The sequence below is a fragment of the Pristis pectinata genome, chromosome 19 (assembly GCF_009764475.1).
Source record: "Pristis pectinata isolate sPriPec2 chromosome 19, sPriPec2.1.pri, whole genome shotgun sequence".
Lineage (NCBI taxonomy): Eukaryota > Metazoa > Chordata > Chondrichthyes > Rhinopristiformes > Pristidae > Pristis > Pristis pectinata.
The window spans coordinates 21629004-21645817 of NC_067423.1; the positions used below are offsets into that span (position 1 = coordinate 21629004).

Consider the following 16814-nt stretch of genomic DNA (forward strand, 5'->3'; position numbering starts at 1 on the left):
TCCAAGTGTGGCCTCACCAATGTTTCATACAAGTGCAACATAACTTCCCAACTCCTATACTCAATGCCCTGACTGATGAATTCCAGTGTGCGCCAAACACCTTCTTCATCACCTTTTCTACTTACGATGCCACTTTTGGGAAACTATGCACTTGCACTCCAAGGTCCCTCTGTTCCATAACACTCCTCAGGACCCTACCACTCACTGCACAAGTCCTACCCTGGTTTGATCTCCCAAAATGCAATACTTCACACTTATCTGGATTGAGAGCCATTTTCCAATCCTCAGCCCACATACTAAGCTGATCAAGATCCCCCATAATTTTTCATAACCTTCTACACTATCTACACCACCACCTATTTTAGTATCATCTGTTCAAGACCAGTGATTCAGAATCCTACAAGAGGTCCAGGTACGACCTATGGAAGGCCATTGTGAGAGCAAAAAGGCAATTCCAAGTAAAGCAAGAGATGGAATCAGAAGCACAACAGCTGTGGCAGGGTTTGCATGCCATTACTGCCTACAAGGCGAAACCTAACAGCATAAGTGGCAGTGATGCATCACCGACGACTCAACGCCTTTTATGCATGCGAATCCCCACAGCATCCGGCGACCCTGTGATCTCTGTCTCAGAGGCTGATGTCCAAATATCCTTCACCCTCGCAAGGCATCAGGCTCCAAAGGTGTACCTGGCCGGGTGCTGAAAACCTGTGCCGACCAACTGGCTGGGGTATTCAAGGACATCTTCCACCTTTTATTGCTGCGGTCCGAGGTTCCCACCTGCTTCAAAGGGCAGCAATCATTCCAGTGCTCAAGAAGTGCAGGGTGAGCTGCCTCAATGACTATCGCCCAGTAGCACTCACATATACCGTAATGAAGTGCTTCGAGAGGTTGGTTATGGCTAGAATTAACTCCTGCCTGAGCAAGGACCTGGACCTGCTGCAATTCGCCTACTGCCACAACAGGTCTATAGCAGGCACAATCTCATTAGCTCTCCACTCTGCTCTGGAGCACCTAGACAACCACCAGACATGTTTATTGATTACAGCTTAGTGTTCAACACCATCATTCCCTCAGTACTAGTAACTAAACTTCAAAACCTGGGCCCCTGTACCTCCCTCTGCAACTGGATCCTTGACTTCCTTACTGGGAGACCACAGTAAGTGTGGATCTGTATTAACATCTCCTCCTCGCTGACTATCAACACAGGCACACCTCAAGGATGCGTGCTTAGCCCACTTCTCTACACTCATGACTGTGTGGCTAAGCACAGCTCAAATTTGCCGATGACACCACTGCTGTTGGTAGAATATCAGATGGTGATGAGGAGGCTTATAAGAGGGAGATAGATTGGCTAGCTGAGTGACAACAACCTCGCACTCAACATCAGCAAGACTAAGGAACTCATTGTGGACTTCAGAAAGTGGAGATTGTGAGAATACACACCAGTCCTCATTGAGGGGTCAGCAAAGGAAAGGGTGAGCAGCTTCAAGTTCCTGGGAGTCAACATCTCAGGCGATCTATCCTGGACCCAAGACATTGACGCAATCATGAAGAAGGCAAGCCAGCAGTTCTACTTTGTTAGGAGTTTGAGGAAATTTGGTATGTCATCAAAGACTCTTACAAATTTCTATAGATGTACAGTGGAGAGCATTCTGACTGGTTGCATCTCAGCCTGGTGTAGAGCCTCCAACGCACAGGATCGCAAGAGGCTGCAGAGGGTTAAAGACTCAGCCAGCTCCATCATGGGCACAACCCTCCCCACTACTGAGGACATCTTCAACAAGCCATGCCTCAAGAAGGCAGCATCCATCAATGAGGACCCTCACCATCCAGGACATGCCCTCTTCTCGTTACTAACATCAGGGAGGAGGTACAGGAGCCCGAAGACCCACACTCAATGACTTAGAAGCAGCTTCTTCCCCTCCACCATCAGATTTCTGAATGGCCCATGCACATTACCTCGTTATTCCTTTTTTATTGCACTATTTTTGTAATTTATAGATTTTTGTGTCTTTACACTGTACTCTGCTGCAAAACAACAAATTTCATGTCATACGTCAATGATAATAAATCTGATTCTGACTCTGGAACCCACTAACCATGCCTTGTACATTCACATCTGAATCATTTATATAAATTACAAACAACAAAGGTCCCAGCACCGATCCCCGTGCACACCACTAGACAGAAGCCTCCAGTCCGAGAAACAACCCTTGGCCGTCACCCTCTGCTTCTTACCACTAAGCCAATCATGAATACAATCCACCATCTCTCCCTGGATCCCAGACTAGCCTGCCATGACAGAAATTGTCAAAGGTCTTGCTAAATCCATACAGACAACATCCACTACCCTACCCTCACGTACTCCCTTGGTTACCCTTTCGAAGAACTCCAAGAAATTTGTCAGACGTAACTTCCCATGCACAAAACCACACTGACAGTCCTGAATCAGACCCCGTCTCTCGAAATGTTGGTGGATCCTGTCTTTCAGAATGCCCTCCAGCAATTTACCCACCACCGATGTCAGACTCACTGGCCTCTAGTTTCCTGGTTTGTTTTTGCTACCCTTTTTAAACATTAGCCACTCTCCAGTCCTCCAGAACCTCACCTGTGGCCAGAGATGAAACAAAAATCTCGGCAAGCACCTCCACAATTTCTTCTCTAGCTTCCCACAAGGTCCGAGAATGCACTAGGTCAGGCCTTGAGGATTTATCCACCTTAATTCACCTTAAGGCCTCCAATACCTCCTCCCTGCTAATTCATATGTGGTCTAAGACAACACTGCTTATTTCCCCCATTTCCTTAGCTTCCACCGTTTTCGCCACAGTAAAAACTGAACAGAAATATTCATTAAAAATCTCACCCATTTCCTTTGGTTCCACACACAGACAGCCATGCTGATCTTTAAGGGGACCCATTCTCTCCCTCACCAACTTTTCACTCTTAATAAACCTACAGAATCTCTTGGGATCTTGCCTCGCCTTGCGTGCCAGCTCCTTCTCAGATCTTCTTTTTGCCCTCCTTACTTCTCTCTTAAGTGCACCGTTACACTTCTTGTAGTCATCAAGGGATTCACTAGTTCCCAATTGCTTATGTGCAGTGTATGCCTCCCTCTTTTTCTTAACTAGAGCCTCAATCTCTCTCATCAACCAGGGTTCCCGAAACTTGCTAGCTTGCCCTTCATCCTAACAGGAACATGCAGGCCCTGAACTCTTGACATCACACTTTTAAAGGCCTCCCACTTGGCAGACGCTCCTTTCCCTGCAAACAATCTTGCCCCATCAACCACTGGAAGATCCCACCTAATTGCTCCAAAATTTGCTCTGCTCCAGTTCAGGACCTTAACCTGCAAACCAGTCATATCCTTCTCTATAACTATTTTAAAACAGAATTATGGTCACTGGACCCAAAGTGCTCGCCGACAGACACCTCCGCCACTTGTCCTACATCATTTCCCAGGAGGAGGTCCAGTGTTGCACCCTCTCCAGTAGTTCCCTCTATATATTGATAAAGGAAGCTTTCTTGGACACATCTCACAAATTCTACTCTATCCAAGCCTTTTACACTATGGTTAGCCCAGTCTATATTAAGGAAATTAAAATATCCCACTAATACTACCCTATTATGTTTACAACTAGCTGGAATCTCTCTATATATCTGCTTCTCCAATTCCGGCTGACTACTGGGGGGCCTATAATACAATCTCATCAGAGTGACCATCCCCTTCCTGTTTCTAAGTTCGACCCATATGGCCTCACTGGGTGGTCCCCCAAGAATATCCTCTAATGACCATTGTTATGTCCTCTTTCATCAAGAAGGCAACTTCCTCTCCTCTCTTACCTGCACCTCTGTCACACCTATAGCACCTGTATCCTGGAACATAGAGCTGCCAGTCCTGCCCTTTCCTCAGCCATGTTTCTGTTATGGCTATGATATCCCAGTTCCCAGAGCCAACCCACACCCTGAGTTCATCCGCCTTGCCTTCTTGCACTGAAGTAAATGTAGTTTAAACTAAAGGCCTTTCCTCTCCCTTTACTGTACTCCCATCTATCCTGATGACTAAATTTGTTTTCATTGGCTACAATATTATCCCGATTTCTCATCAGCCACTCTACCACTCAGGCCCCACCCCCTACCACTCTAGTTTAAACCCTCCTGACTAGCACAAGCAAATCTCCTAGCCAGGATATTGGTCTCCCTCCAGTTTGGGTACAACCAGTCTCTCTTGTACAGGTCACCCCTACCCCAGAAGAGATCCCAATCATCCAATAACTTGAATTCCTGCCCCAGCTTCTCAGCCACATACTTATCTGAGCTACCTTACATGGTACTGCTTTTTAGGTCTTCTCCTAACTCCCTATATTCACTGTGCAGGACCTCATTCCTCTTTCTACCTATGTCATTGGAACCAACATGCACCACGACCTCTGGCTGTTCACCTTCTTCTTTGAAAATACTCTGCAGCCGGCCCGAGATGTCCCTGACCCTGACACCTGGGAGACAACACACTACCCTGGCATCTCTTTTCCAGCCACATTATTTCCTGTCTGTCCCTCTAACTATCGAGTCTCCTGTCAGTACTGCGCTGCCTGACTTCTCCCTTACCCACTAAGCCTCAGAGCCGGTCTCAGTGCCACCAAACTGGGTACTGCCACTGTGCCCAGAAAGGTCGACTTCCCCCCCACCCCCCCAAGCAGTATCCAAAGGGGTATACTTGTTGCTGCAGCGAATGGCCACAGGGGGACCTGCACTGTCTGTCTCTTCCCATTTACTTCTCCTGGCAGTCACTCAACTATCTGCATCCAGCACCTTGGGTGTGACCACCTCACTAAAGTTCTTGTCTACGATGCCCTCAGCATCCCGGATGATCCTAAGTATGTCCAACTCCAGCTGCAGTTCCTTCACACAGTCAGTCAGGAGCTGCAGCTAGGCACACTTCCTACAGGTGAAGTAATCAGGAACACTGGCAGTCTCCCTGATCTCCCACATCCTGCAGGAGGAACATGCCACTGTCCTAACTGCCATCCCAGCTACTCTGATAGGAAGAGTAATCCTGAGGAAAACCTTACCTGAACTTACCTGCTCAGCCTCCTTTCACTGAAGCCTCAGCACTTACACTCAACCATGGTACATGGGGTAGCAAACCTTTTGAACTCTCTACCCTGCAGGGCTGTGGAGAATCAGTCATTATGCTCATTCAAAAAACAGATCAATAGATTTCTGGACATTAAGAGATTCAAGGGATATGGGGAATGTGCTGGAAAACAGCACCAAATTGGATCAGCCATATGATCTTAATGAATTGTAGAGCAAGCTCGAAAAGCTGGATGGATCTACTCCTGCTTCTTATTTTCTTATGTTAAAGGAGTTGCAAAAACTCTCAACTTGTTTGCAAGACAGAACTCAATGTGGTGATGTTGTTGATGGCTGAATATCTAGATATAAAACTGTTTTGTTCTCCGCAGTAATTTTTGAAAAGTTTGTTTCCAACTTTGGCCAGCAAAATTATGTGAATATCTTCTTGGGTAGGAGAATTATTTAATGCCAAAATAGTTCTTGCACCTATGTCTTTTTCCTTTTCCTTTCTAAGGTAGGGTCCCTTCTTCCAATCTGCTGGTATTAAGCCTGTCTTCCATGTTTACTAAAACATCCTGGTTGCTGAATTTCAACATTTCTTCTGTTATATTATATATTCTGGGTGTTGTGTTAATTTTACTTTTTCAACAACTCTCACTTCATCCTCAGCTGGTTCAGAGCAAGTGATATTGGGATGTTCAATTGCTGATACTCCAGCCTGCAAAAGGTCTTCAGAGGGGATGCAGAGATCATTTCAGGAGATGAGAGCAGAAATCTTTGTAGCATGTTAGTTTCTGCTTTCTACAGTTAAATAGCTGGCCAAGAGTATCTGCAACTGGGCTGGAAACATTGCAGCAGGTTCCCTGTTCAGCCTGAAGTTGGCAAAAGGCATCCTTGATTTGTCCATTTGCATACTTTAGCTCTCTCAAGTTCTTTTGAAAGGTTGTACATTGCACCTGGATGGTATATGGTTCTGATGTCCATTGTACCAACCATAATTGTTTGTGCAGCTTTGTCCATGATAATTCATTTATCACAGCTGCCCAGCAAGGAATCAGTCTGCATACTCCTCACTAACCTTCATGATGATTGATGCAATATGAAGATATGTTTGGTTGTATAATCCATGGGGATTACTTGCATTTAGTTTCCCACTAGTCTCTTGCCAGGATATTGCAAAGTAGGTACCTAAGAACAGCGATGTTAGAGACTCTTAAGCCAGCTACCCTGCTACTTGTAGTCAAAAGAGTCAAACTGAACATCAGGACTTTATCCGGACAAACATCCCAGCAAGTTGCATCTAGAGGACTGAGATCTATTTCCAGAACAGATATTCCGCTAAATTCTTAGTTGCATATTCAGACTCAGTGATAAATGAGGAAGAATGTGAGAAAGTGTCAGTACGCACTTTTGCCAGTAACATGCTTAATGTCGTCTATGAAAAAGTTAAAATTCAAATGAAATAATGCATAATTTGAATGTAGTTGTGATTTTTAATCATAAATTGCTATTTCTTTATATGCATCTCTATTTTAAAACAATTTAGAGGATAGTTCAGACAATAATATTGTGTCAGAGGTTATTCTGAAAAATTTGAAGTTACACATTCTCTAACCAGTCATTTTCATCCTTACAGATGGCTTGCCACATTGCATCTTTACTCCTTCTGAAAAAAGCATTTAATTCACATCTCTCAATTACCCACATAGCATTGCTTCTGTGCTTATTGAACAATTCAAACGAGGCAAGTTAGAAACATTATTTCTCCTACCACCACACACAAGAATATAAAATGCATTATTTTTCCATTGCATGCCAGTTTTAAAAATTTACACAGCTAAACTGGATAATCAAAGGACAATAAATAATTTCAAGTTCATAAACTGCTGGTGCTCAACAATATGAACTACTTAACACCATTCAAATCAACAATATTATCTGGTATTCTTCTTTATTATCCCTTCATGGAACCTGGTGGAATATTTCATCATTTTTTATCATATCAAAAATTTATGGCCAAGAATCTGTAATTGTCATAATAGTGTCAGTATTTGCCTTCTGGACTTCATGAAATTGGCAGCAACTTCTGGAGAGGGCGTCTGTGCAGTTAAGTGTGAAATCCAGAAGTTATCAATAATTCCTTGCTTATCCATAATGTGTTGCAATGCAACTTACATTTTGGTAATTAGTAAAATTGGAAAAATTGAAGTACAGGTGGTTCTGCTATAATGCGATAGATACATTCCTAAGAAACCTCGCGTTATAGAAAATCACATCACATTGTGTCAATGGGAAAAAGGAGGAGGTTAGGGGCTAGAGACTTTCAGACTAACAATAACAAAGTTATTTTTCTCCCACAGGATTTTCAATAATAAAGGTTTTATTAATAGCTGTAAGTTTACTTTGTTTCTGCAAGCTAAAAATGCCAAAGGCTGTATTTTACATTGTTTTGGAGTATCCTTGCACAAGTATCAATACAAGCGATTGCTTGTCAATTTCCAATGGCCTCCCACAGTGAAACTAGCAGCCTGCGTTCTTAGGAGACCAATTACTGCTAGGAGGTAACAAGTAAACAGGTCCCCCCCCCTCCCAAGACAGCTCTTTATCTGCTTGTCAATTTCCAAGTAACTCTTAAGTGGTTCTCTAGTTTCCCATCAAAATTGCTTTATAACCAATTGGGCTCACATAATACAAATAGTGTTCCCTAATTCATCAATTGATTCATATCCAGTGTCTGTTACGGAAACATGCATTATAGCAGAACTACCTGTATTTGGTCTGTAATTGTTCCTGAAAATATTAAACTTTGTACTATGACATACAAGTGAGCTTTTGAATGGCTTAACCTGTAACTAAAAGCCTAACTTAATTTGTGTAAATTTTTATTCTCTTATACAAATATAAAAATTATTGGATTTTAAAATAATATAAAAGTTACTTTACTTTCTAAAATATTATATTTCAGCTTCTCTCAGTCTCATGAGTAAGATTCAATCTTCATTTCATATCCCATAAAATGTTGCCTTAAAATTGTGTTTTTTTTTAACTTCCCAGTTTGAGTTCAATGTAAATGGATCCAAAGCCTGTTAGACACCATCATTCTTATTTGACACCAAAAATCCCCAAGAAACTAAAGTTCAGGAGGAAACCAAGTCAGAAAATAAATGATACAGAAAAGAACTTTCCTTTCTTGAAACTAGTCTTATTTCAAGCCCTGCTCATAAGGTGAAAAGAAATGGTGCATCCATGGCATTTTCCAATTACTAACTCCCTGTTCTATTTTAAGAACCTTAGTTTTTTTTAAATACTTACAAACAAATGAATAAGGAGCAATAGTAGGCCCCCTGGGACCCAAGATTGACTGACTGCAACACATTTGAATCCACTCCCAGTAACCTTTCATTCTCTTGCTTATCAAGTACTATTTGCCTTTGTCTTAAAAATATTCCAACACTCCACTTCCATCAGCTTTTGAGAGAGTTCCAAAGACCTAAAGCCCTCTCAGAGAAAAAGTTCCACTTTGTCTGCCTTAAAGAACCCCTGGTTCTTAATTCCCCCAGAAAGTGAAACATCCTCTCCATATCCACCCTGTCAATATTGTTCAGGATTTTATACGTTTCAATCAAGCTCCCTCTAGTTCTTCTAAAGTATAGCAGATAAAAGCCTAGTTTGTCCAACCGTTCCTCATAAGACCAGATATTAGCCTAATAAACCTTCTTTAAACTGCTTTCAAGGCATTAACATCCTTCTTTAAATAAAGACACTAATACTGAAAACAGATTTCAGATCTGATCTCATCAATGCTCTTTATAACTGAAACATAATCTCCCTAGTTTTGCATACAATTGCCCTTGTAATAAGTGATAGAATTCTGTTAGCCTTTCTAATTATTTGCTGTGCCTGCATACCAGCCATTTGCAAATAGACAATTTCACATTTTACCACATTATATTCCATTTGGCAGATCTTTGCCCATTCTCTTCACCCATCCATACCTTTTATGGCTTTATCCAAGTCATTTCTATAAACTGTAGAAAGTTGAGATCCCAGCACACCACATTACATTTTGACAACCAGAGCAAAAAAGGTTCACATCTACTCTCTGTTCTCAGTAAGCCAGCCAATCCTCTCTTCATGCTAGTCAATATGTTACCTCCTACACCACAATCTTTTATTTTCCACAATAACCTTTGATGCCACACCTTATTAAATGCCTTCTCAAAATCTAGCAATAGTATATCCATTGGTTTCTCTTTATCCATAACACGTGAGTTTTTCAGAAAACTCCAATAAATTGGGCTAACATGATTAGCTTTCCACAAACCATGTTGACTTTGTCTGGTAGTCCGGAATATTACTAATTCATTAATCCTGCCATTATATCTCTAATAACAGTTTCTATCATTTTCCTACAACAGATGCTCAGCTAACCAGCAATACACATATGATTATAATGCACTACTTTATGTCATTTATTACATTGTCAAGCTCTAAAACACAATTATTTAAGTTTCAGGCAACTGAGTAGTTCATTAACATCCTTCAAAGAAGGAAATCTGCAGTGTTAGCTTGTCTGATTTATATGTGACTCCTTTCTTACGAATGTGATCGACTCTTAACTGCGTCTTCAGTTCAGAGGCAATTAGAGGTGGACTAAAAATACCAGCTTTGCCAGTGGCACTTGCATACCATGAACAAATAAAAAAATAGCAAACACTGTTTTCCACAAAGTGCAACAGTGAATCAATCCTCAAAGAAAAGAAAATTTAATCATTTAAAAACTTGAAGAAAGCCCAAATGGCAGAATTGTTCATGATTTAAATTTTTCATCATTTATTTTTACTCCATGTTTTTATTACCTCAGAATGAAGTAATCATATCAGAGTGTTTAAAATACATAGCTACATTACTTACTGAATATTATAAAAATCACAAATGTATTTAAAACCATGCAAGAAATTGATGCCAGTTCTTAAAATTTTGCACTTGGAGTAAGTTAAAGACTGTAAAATGTACATTTCAGTTTCCCACAACCATCATACTAACAAAAGTACATTTTTTTGAGTGCAAGCACGTGATGTGAAAAGCTACTGGGATGTATGAAAGTAGCAATTGTATAGGGTCTTGGTGAGGCCACACCTGGAGTACTGCAAGCAGTTTTGGTCCCCTTACCTAAAAAAGGATGCAATTGTCAAAGAGGGAGTGAAGCAAAAATCCACTAGACTTGGCAGGTTTGGCATCAGACTAGAGGTTGATTAGAATACCATTGTATTCTCTACAATTTAGACAAATGAGAGATCTCAGTGAAGTACAAAAAGGTCTTGATAAGCTCGACGCAGGGAGGACTGAAACATATCCCCTGACTAAAGAGTATAGAACCAGGAGTACAGTTTGAGAATAAGGGGACCAAAATGAAGAGACCTTTTTTCACTTGAGGATGATGAACCTCTGGAATTTTCTGCTTTGGAGGGAAATGGAAGCTCACTGTGTTCATTCAAAATACATATTGATTGATTTCTGGACACTTAGAAAATCAAGACTCATGTGGACAATGCTGGAAAATAGCACCAAGATAGAAGATCAGTAATGATCTTAATGAGCAGCAGAGGAGGCTCAAAGAACTGGATGACTTACTCCTCCTATTTATTCTTTTCTGGCATAGATTGACTAACTCTATTTTCCTTCCTTAAGGGTATACCTTCAATCCATTTTGCACCTCTAGGTGCTCCCATAAACTGTGCAACAGTCCACACTTTAATGCAATTAAACATGAAATAAACAATACTACCATAACTAATTTTTTGGAAATCAATTCCAAATATCATTAGCTTACACCAACATTTTCCCAAACATTCAGAATTAAACTAAACCCATTTCTCAAGAAACTTACACAATTAATTTCAATAAGATGAATTACAAGTATTGTATATTACTGGGAAGATACTGCTTTGTTATTTCCTTAATGATACAAGTGAAACTATACAACTGCAACAATTCTATCTATTATATCACAAACAATTATATGTTTACTTTAAAAACATGAAAGCTCATGTCAGGTTATAATCCAAACATTGATTCAATTGGTTTTAGCATCATAACAATATCTGCATGCAACCTCATAAAAGATGCCCATTTTCCATGATCTCCTTATCTCATGCTTGTTTGTTTGGAATTCGTGGTTTCTTATTCCATTTTGAATCAAGTTCAAAGTCATTGCAGCAACTGAGGCACTGTTAATTTTAGCTTAATATACATTTTAATTCGACATTAAAAAGTTTCCAGGTTATAACGTACTTTATTCTTAACGATTTGCCATGTTTTATTAGTTAAAGTATAAAAGAGTTTTTAAACAAAAAAAATATTCGCAGTTGACTATCCAAGGAAAGCAGGGCAGAGAGATAACGGTTTCTGTTGGAAAATGATTCCTAGAAAATGGAAGATCTTGTCTTATATTTTTCCCCAATTTAATGCTTTCCTTCCAACTTTTTTTTCCCTCCGATATTTCAAAACGAAGGTTTCAGCAAGAATAAGATACTGAAGATCCAAAACATCGAATATAATGAACATTAGAATCCAGCGCGCAGATCACTGCTATTTCCAAGGGTTCAAATCAACCTCATTTATTTTACTTTTTTAACCTATTATTTAAAATGCCAAACTAATTTTCACTGACAACAAGGGTACTATTGTAGCTATTTAACCATTTCGGCTCATCACTTCTTGCCTGAACCCCAGCAAAAGCACAACACTTACATGGCACGGTCCGTAAATACAGGTTATCGCGGATAATCTGCTGAAGCTCGTGGTCAACCGAACCCTTTTGGAACCGTAAATTCAGATAGTGTCGAAGGTCCTTGTCAACAGTGCCCCCTGCAAAACGGAATACAAGTTACATTTAGTACTACTGGAAAGACAGCAGAGCCCAGCGTGAAGAGTGAAGCGTGAAGCGATAGAAAACCCTCTGCTGTTTCGACTCGAGCTTGTTAGCTGCGAATCAAATCCCACCCCGTATATTCCTCGCACGGAAACTCTGCGGTAAATTGGCCATTCATACAGTAATGCAAAGTTGAACAGTAAAAGCCACCCCGATGTGTTCACTGGATAAGCCTGAACCCAGCAGAGGCAGCAGTCGACGATACTTTACCTCACTTGAGTCCAGCTCCTCGAGAACCACATTTGCACGGTTGAAACAGAATTACGTTTGATTCTTTGTTATATTTTACACTCTCGAAGCCGCTGTCCTTTAAACTACATCTGCTTCGCCTTTCCTTTTAAATTATCGTATTTATCCTAACTGGATTAGGCAGCTCGAACGGGCCTTCGGTACCAGCAGTCCGTTCCTTCCACACCCAGCCACCCAAAGGGCACACTTCAGCTGTCCACCAGGAGCTCCCGTTACTGCACACTGGCGGGAACGCCTGGGAGATCCCGCTCTTGTCTTTGAGCTTCGGCTGCACTGGTGCCTCACTAAGGCACTGCCACACCTCTCATCCCTGCTGCATCGGCTTCTGCTCGCTGCCCCCAATGCCCTGTCCGTGGCTACTGTCACACAGCGTGCGGACGCGGGCACTGGAGACACACAGCGGCAGATCCCGTGGGAGCAGCTCGCAACAACACGCAGTTCCTATTGGCTGTGAAGACGAAAGGTCCTGTAGCTACCTCCGGGATGTGAAGCCCGCCGATTGATGCAGATGCTTTCTGGCAGCCTGTGAAAATGCCGGGCAGACAATAACAGATGTACTGTGACTACTGACATAAGCTCGAATCATTCACATTATGGAGAATGCTGTGACGTGCGGACACGGGCAACCTATAGTGTAGTTGTGTAGAGACCATTCTTCACAGTAACGCATGAAATACCGAGAACCAAGCCAAGACATCAAAATGTTCAGCAAATATGTGGATATATCAGGATTTTAACCTAATGTGTCCAGCAGGAACGGGGCGGCTTCGGGTTGCCCGTCACTTTTAACGTTCCATTATCGGAGTTTATTTTGTTCATTTTTACTTGCCTTTTTAAAACAAATGACAACGGGGATCGGGCGCTTTCTTTCTTCTACCGTTACTTGCAGAAATATAGTGCTCTTGGACAACGGAATCGAAATAAACAGTAGTTTATTAATAAATCCATACACAGCTCTACATCACAGTTGATCTTATGAGAGCTGGAACTACAGCATCCTTGTACCCTAACATGTTTTTTTAAATTAAAAGCTATATCTTCTTTGTTAATTAAATAGGGTTTTATTGAGGCCACACCTGGCTGACCACGTATAAGTCCGGCCTCTTTCCCTGAAAAAGGGGGCATACTTGCTATAGAGGGTGCAGAGAAGCTTTACAAGGCTTATTCCTGGGATGACAGGCCTATCTTAAGACAACTTGAATAGACTAGGCCCATAAACTCTAGAGTGCAGAAGAATGAAAGATAATAAAGTGTACAAAATTCTTGGAGCATGTTAAGGAATAGATGCAGGGAGGCTGTTTCCCCAGCTAAGAAGTCAAAAACTAAGGATCACAGTATCAAAATAAGGCATAGGTCTTTTTGGACTGAAATGAAGACAAATTTCTCCTCATTAAAAGATGGTGAATTTTTGGAATTCTTTACCCTGGTGGTCTGTTCAGTCATTGACTACTTTCAAAACAATGATCAACTGTTGGAGACACAAGAGACTGCAGATGCTGGAATCTGGAGCAACAAATAATCTGCGGGAAGAACAGCATCCATTGATCAACAGATTTCTGGATATTAAAGAATTAAGGTATATAATGACAGGAAAAGAGTGTTTGAGATGGCAAAACAGGGCCTGAGGGACCAACTGGCTTATTCCTGCTCTTATTTCTTATGTTTGTGCAAACTCTTCCACTGTGAAAATGTGGCATTTGGCTCTTTCTTGGTTATGATCAATAAAAGTTCAGCTTAAATAAAAAAAATAGAACTTCCTATTAAAAATCACTTATCAGGACCTCACAGATATTTGCTACCAATGAAGTACATTTTAAATATCATAAACGTTACATTCGAATTGTGCTGTAAAACCCAAAATGGAAGATGATCACAATAATTAAACTTAATAACGTCATCACTCATTGATACACTCCCTAACCTAACCCTTAACTATTTCAGGCTTTCCTTTCAGAACGTTGCACCAACTTGGTCAGCTCTTTTACAGCACTGGACATATGCTCCCCATCCTCCGCATCATTCTGCAACAAAGGCAGTATCTGTCATTGTCATCCCTTGCTCAGTTAGTACCACACTTACTTCTGACTCAGAAGATTGTGGATACAAGTCTCACTCCAGAGACCAAAACTCAAAAATCAATGTTGACACTCCAGAAAAATATAAAAGAGTTGTTTCACTGAAAGAGGCACTATTCTTGGGAAGATACATTATGACAGTATTTCTTGAAGAGTATTGCAGTTATACCCAGTCCAATATTTATTCCCCAAGCAACATAATTAATACAAATTATATGATCATAACCAATATCAAAGACAATTAATAGTGTAGTCTAGTGGATAAATTGGAGACAACAGCTAAGAAAGTGGACCCATTTGTGCCTGTGTTTATGCATAAAATATGCAGAAAATTTCTTTTGCACATACATTTTGTGTTCATTTCCAGTTGAAATCCTGCCCACCAGCAAACTGGACCAGGTATTTTGGTTGCAGATAACTTTCACTCAAGTGTCATTTCCATCGTGTTAATCGTACACATGATAACATAAGTACCACGTGCAATGCTCCTTTCTGCAACTCAGGCAGAAATTGGAGCTAGACTCAGCACTTTATGACCTGCATGTTTTAGCTCATGTAAAACAAGGAGCACATCATGCAGAAAGTGGACAAGAACCATTGTTTTGATCTATGCACGTATTTGACTGAGTTGGAAAATTGGTTGTAAAATGCTTTGGAGCACCATGAGGGTATGGAGGGTGCTATGTAAATTCACCTTTTTTTCCCTTTATGTTTTCTCCATTCTGCCAAGCTATCCGTGCTTCAGTCTTCCCTTGCTAATCTGGATTTTCACTTCTTCAAGAACAGTCTTTTGTTTTCTCTACTTGTTCCATTGTCACCTCTTTTGCTTTGATCCAATTGCCCTTTTGCCAATTAGTAACTCATTCATTTTCCCCAATCATAATCTGTGCCCTTTCCTTTCCCTAACTCTCCTTTTCTTTGGCTCCATATTTTCTTGAAACATTAACATTTCCTTTCCAAGATACTTCCTGATCTGCTGAATTTTGATATTTTTAAAAATTTAAAAACATAATTGTTTCTATTTTAAAATTGGTATATTCACGATTGAAAATGGTCATTTACCTGACAGAGCTCATGCACATGGGCAACATTAACCCATTTTTGAAACTTTGCTACATGGATTGTGCTTAATAAATATTTGTCAGTTCTTCTTGAGCTGCCAGCTTGCTGGCAAGTAGAAATCAGAGGCCAGTTTCTGAAATGGAGACGCAAGAGACTGCAGATGCTAGAATCTGGAGCAACAAACAATCTGCTGAAGGAACTCAGTGGATTGAGCAACATCTGTGGGAGGAAAGGAATTGTCAACGTTTCAGGTCAAAACCCTGCATCAGGACTGAGATTGGAGAGGCAAGGTGGCCAATATAAAGAGGAGAAGACGAGTGATGAGTAAGGAGTCCGGGGTGATTGGTGGACTGAGCAGAGGCACTGTCTCCAAACTCCACCCCTGCTCCCCTCCCCTACTTGGCACAACTTGCCTGTCATCTTACACCCCTCCTCAGTCCACCAATCACCTCAGACTAATTGTTTGTTGGCAAGATTCTAAACTTCAAGTAACAGAAAGAACTGGAATGATTTCTCTATAGCTTTTAGATCAGATTATCCACATAGGTAGATAGCAGACTACTTATGAAAGAAGCAGCTAATAAGAGAGAGGTAATGAGCTATCAGAAAATAAGTTCATATTTTTAAATGTGTGAAATAATAAAAAAATAAATAGAAACATGTAGAAACTAAAATGTGCTCTGCAAATCCACAGAATAAGTTCTGGTCTGAGAAAAAAATTATAAACGCTCGTACTGGCATACAGATTTCCTTTAGCATCTTCAAAATGTAGTATAGACTATTAACCTAAAGGACAAGGATTGTGTGCCAGTGTGTGATAAGTGGTGATGCATTTCCCTCTGGAAAAAATAACCTTCTTTTGTGAAAGGTTTTGAGCTTCTCTTAACTTTATTCATGTTCACTATAACAAAGTTCACATGTGCTATCCAGAACATTATGTTCTCATGCATGGCGTGAACAAGTTTACAGAACTACAGGACTACCAAGTACGCTTTTTTTGACTTGCACGTTGGAAGGAAATGCAATATGCACCCATGGAACACTGACAGATAGAAACACCACCACTCTTGCATCCTCCTTGTGACTTCAAATGATCATATCATTCAGAGTTTTAGAGATTCAGAAAAGGAAACTTTGGGTGAGTCACTTTCAATAAACCTCTTAAGGGATCATCATTATAAAGATGGCCTGGAAACACTGTATTGGAAAGAGAGCTATTGTTTGCACATCATCATAGTTGATAAATGCCATAAGATACTATACTGATTGCTCATTGTCTACAGGGTACAAATGACAGCATATCTGAGGAATGTCAAAACTTTTCCACCATATGCTATCTGCAATTAATGTAGCTATTAGCATGTTAGAATAGTCTGTCAATTATACAACAGTGAGCTATTAACCTATAAATTCTC

The 16814-nt window shown here is 40.7% G+C and overlaps 1 protein-coding gene across 14 annotated transcripts in view; it reads right to left on the reverse strand.

The window, feature by feature from the left end:
- Window positions 1-12656, reverse strand: part of magi2a (membrane associated guanylate kinase, WW and PDZ domain containing 2a) — a 321741-nt gene extending 309085 nt beyond the window's left edge. For all 14 annotated transcript variants that reach the window (XM_052033862.1, XM_052033859.1, XM_052033861.1 and 11 more), the window contains exons 1-2: window positions 12224-12656; window positions 11833-11949 (exon numbers count right to left, since the gene is read on the reverse strand). The gene's annotated coding sequence lies outside the window, so the exon portion shown is untranslated. The remainder of the gene's footprint in view (window positions 1-11832; window positions 11950-12223) is intronic.
- Window positions 12657-16814: the final 4158 nt, after the last annotated feature.